The sequence below is a fragment of the Limulus polyphemus genome, unplaced genomic scaffold, assembly GCF_000517525.1.
Source record: "Limulus polyphemus unplaced genomic scaffold, Limulus_polyphemus-2.1.2 Scaffold8307, whole genome shotgun sequence".
NCBI lineage: Eukaryota > Metazoa > Arthropoda > Merostomata > Xiphosura > Limulidae > Limulus > Limulus polyphemus.
Window position 1 is genome coordinate 21,801 of NW_013673917.1, and position 3,236 is coordinate 25,036.

General features: G+C 34.0%; 1 protein-coding gene across 1 annotated transcript in view; it reads left to right on the plus strand.

Moving 5' to 3' along the window:
* The first annotated feature begins 1,299 nt into the window (after nt 1-1,299).
* The window catches only part of LOC106475259 (alpha-(1,3)-fucosyltransferase C-like), a 7,016-nt gene continuing 5,079 nt past the window's right edge, over nt 1,300-3,236 (plus strand). The window contains exon 1 of the mRNA XM_022379417.1: nt 1,300-1,818. The gene's annotated coding sequence lies outside the window, so the exon portion shown is untranslated. The remainder of the gene's footprint in view (nt 1,819-3,236) is intronic.

The following is a 3,236-nucleotide window of genomic DNA, read 5'->3' on the forward strand; positions in this document are numbered from 1 at the left end:
AGTTTTATTTAAGAAAGGACTTGTATCGCTGAAGTTCCTCGGGAAGAATTTTTACGGGAAATTAACAAACGATCAGAGACTTAACAGTTGTATATAATTTTGTATCTACATAAAAATGTGGCAAGCTTTTAGTAAGATATACAAGTTTGTTGTACACAAAGTGTCGGATGTGTTAAAATAAAATATACATAGATAGATATATTTGTGGAGACATCCAGGTTGATAAATTAATAATAACAATACTGTTAGTACACTTCTCCGGCTCCACAAACCGAAGACTAGCTACAAGATACTGTTACGACAGAGATGCGCGCTGGAGTTTCTGGAAGTATCGTGAATTTTCCTGGCAACTCTAGTTTGTTCGAGGCGCCCTCTTTTTAGTATATAAGCCTGGCGAAAAAAAAACCAGCGGGATGGTATAGAAAGAGAGAGAGAGAGATACAAACAGATAGATCAAAGAGATAGATAAATAATTGAGTCCAGCGAACAGTAGGCACCGTAAGTAAAGTGTGTGAATCACTGTGGTTTATAGCGTGTGTTATAAAGGTTGTTAAGTTTAAAGTGACTGTGGAAATTAAGTGTATTACAAAGTTGTATCGAGAAAGAATAAACTAGTTTTATTTAAGAAAGGACTTGTATCGCTGAAGTTCCTCGGGAAGAATTTATACCGGAAATTAACAAACGAACAGAGATGTAACAATACAGACATTTGGTTGAAACTTAGCATTAATTACTTCTTACCAATTCCGCTGACTTTCTTTCAGATTGAGAATATTAGCAGTAACGCTGGTAATAGATACATAATGAATAGAGAGGAGAATACAGTTAGAAGTTAGGAAAACTAAAAAATAACCCTCCGTTCAAACATATGTAAAATGAAGGCTTCTATGATTGGTAAAAAGATTCACATATTATTGAAGGTGTGAACTGGATAGGTGGGAGAATGGTTAAATCACTATTGGTCGTTTCTATGTGTTGCTTCAGCGAGGTCACGTGACTAGTGTCACGCCACGTTTTCTAGAAATACCCTGTTCCTTCGTGAATGCCCTAGCATTTACTGGATTGTGAGTAGTCTGGTATATATAAGACGTTAACAGTGTGATGGGACAATGCGTAGGTAGTGAGTAATTGATCTGCAGTCAGGGAGTATTGTTGAAGTTAACGTTCGTTGTTATAGCGTTTGTTTTAGCGCGAATGTTGAAACTAAGTGTATCGTAAAGTTATATTCGGAAAGAATAAACCAGTTTTATTTAAGAAAGGACTTGTGTCGCTGAAGTTTAGTTGAAAAGAATTTACGGAAAAATTAATTAACAAACGGAGACGTAACATATGCAAACAGTAATATTATCGTTTTTTTATCTCGGTGTTCTGAATGATTTAATTTTCTAAAAACAAGCATAGGTTTGAAGTGCACGTGAATGACGGCTTCGGAGAGCAAAAAGCCAGAGTATTTGATATCTCACTGACAGTAACCTCGGTGTGACTTAATGAAAACAAATTAGAAGAATGTTGTATAAAACTGGCATCAAGCTTGTAAGCAACTGAATCATTTCAGTTGTTAATAACATGGATCTTTTAAGAACGGATTTCAGAGATTGTGCGTTGTTATCATTGGTATTTAAGATGTAAGTTACTAAGAGGGCGCTCCCGTAGATTGAAGACATTTGACGTTGATATTAACTAATATTATTATTTGTAAATTGTAGTAATTCATAAAAAGATAAATTGATTTTATAAGCAGGGTTAAGTTTTAAATTAGGAACTGGTGTATTACAAACGTTAGGTTTAGCTTTGCGAATGACATTAGGCTACAATTCGGTAAGTTATAAAACACTTAAACTGAGTTAAAGTTAAAATACTAACATGTATTGATGTAAGGTTGACTGTTTCAGCGTTTGGGTTTGTGAGATATGTTCAGTGAGAAAGAGCTTTTTGAAATGGGTGGTGTGATAGGGTTATCAACTCAACTGTAAAAGTGTAAGGACAGCTTTAATTTTAAACTAGGACTAGACAGTGGTGGGGGTCAGGATAAACTAAATGAAGACTTACCATTCAGAGAAAAATATAGTGTAGGAACAAAATACAGAATTAGAAGAAATTGTAATGGTGCTATTAGTAATACTAGAAGTATAAGAAATAAAATAGATGACTAGTGTGGAGTACTGTTACAGTGGTAGGAATGGTATAATACTTTCAGTGAAACTTGGTTAAATGTAGATGAATTTTATGACAGCAATTGTTAGGTTATTTAATAAGGATAAAGAATTAAAGATGAGGGAAGGGAGGGGTGGCTTAATATGTAAAATGTGAGTTACATCGTTTTTAACTTGAAGTTGAGGATGTCAAGGATAATAGCAAGGAGATTGAGTCCATTTGAGTTTCTGTTAGTACTAGTAGTTAATTATGGAAGGAGGCTTTTAGTTGTAATTTGGTACATACCACCAGTTGAAAATAATGAAGTTAGTGAGAAACTGAACTGAGATAAGGAATTGAGCTGTTGATAAGGTTATAATTATGGGGGATTTTAATTTTATGCATATAAATTGGGAAATATAAGAGTCAAACCATGAGGGAGATATATTTTTATAGACTGTTCAGGATGATTTTCCTCACCGGTTGGTTAGGGGACCTATTAGGAGCACTGTGATTTTAGATTTATTGTTAACTGTTAATATATAAGTGGTTGAAAAGGTGGAGATTGGGGAACATATGGGTGCAAGTGATTATTGTTGTTTAATGTTTTGATTCATATGGCATAATAACAATTACAGGATTATAGAAAACCAAGAAAGTTGGTTAAAGGGGTATATGAAACAAAGGTTGGCTGAAAATGTAACAATTAACAGTAAGGATTTTATTTAAATACTTTAAAGGGAAGTAAAATATTAGGACAGAGGTAGGGACTATGATACAGTTACGCTCATATACGATGATTATGAGATGGCTGGGTTATTGAATTCTATTTTTTTCTTCAATTTATATTATTGAAGATTTAAGCAATATCCCTTGTCCTGAACAGTTGATCACATTAATTCTGGGCCAAATAATACTTCCCCAAGGGTTTTCAAGGAGGTTAAGGGTTAGATATGTGAGCCACTTGCTACTATTTTGTGTAAGTATTTGAATAGTGGGTAGGTTCCAGAAGATTGGAAGTTGGCCAATACTTTTCTTTTGATGGGAAGTAATGAAAATTGTTGCAGTAATTATAGGCTTGTTAAATGAATTCAAATTCACCT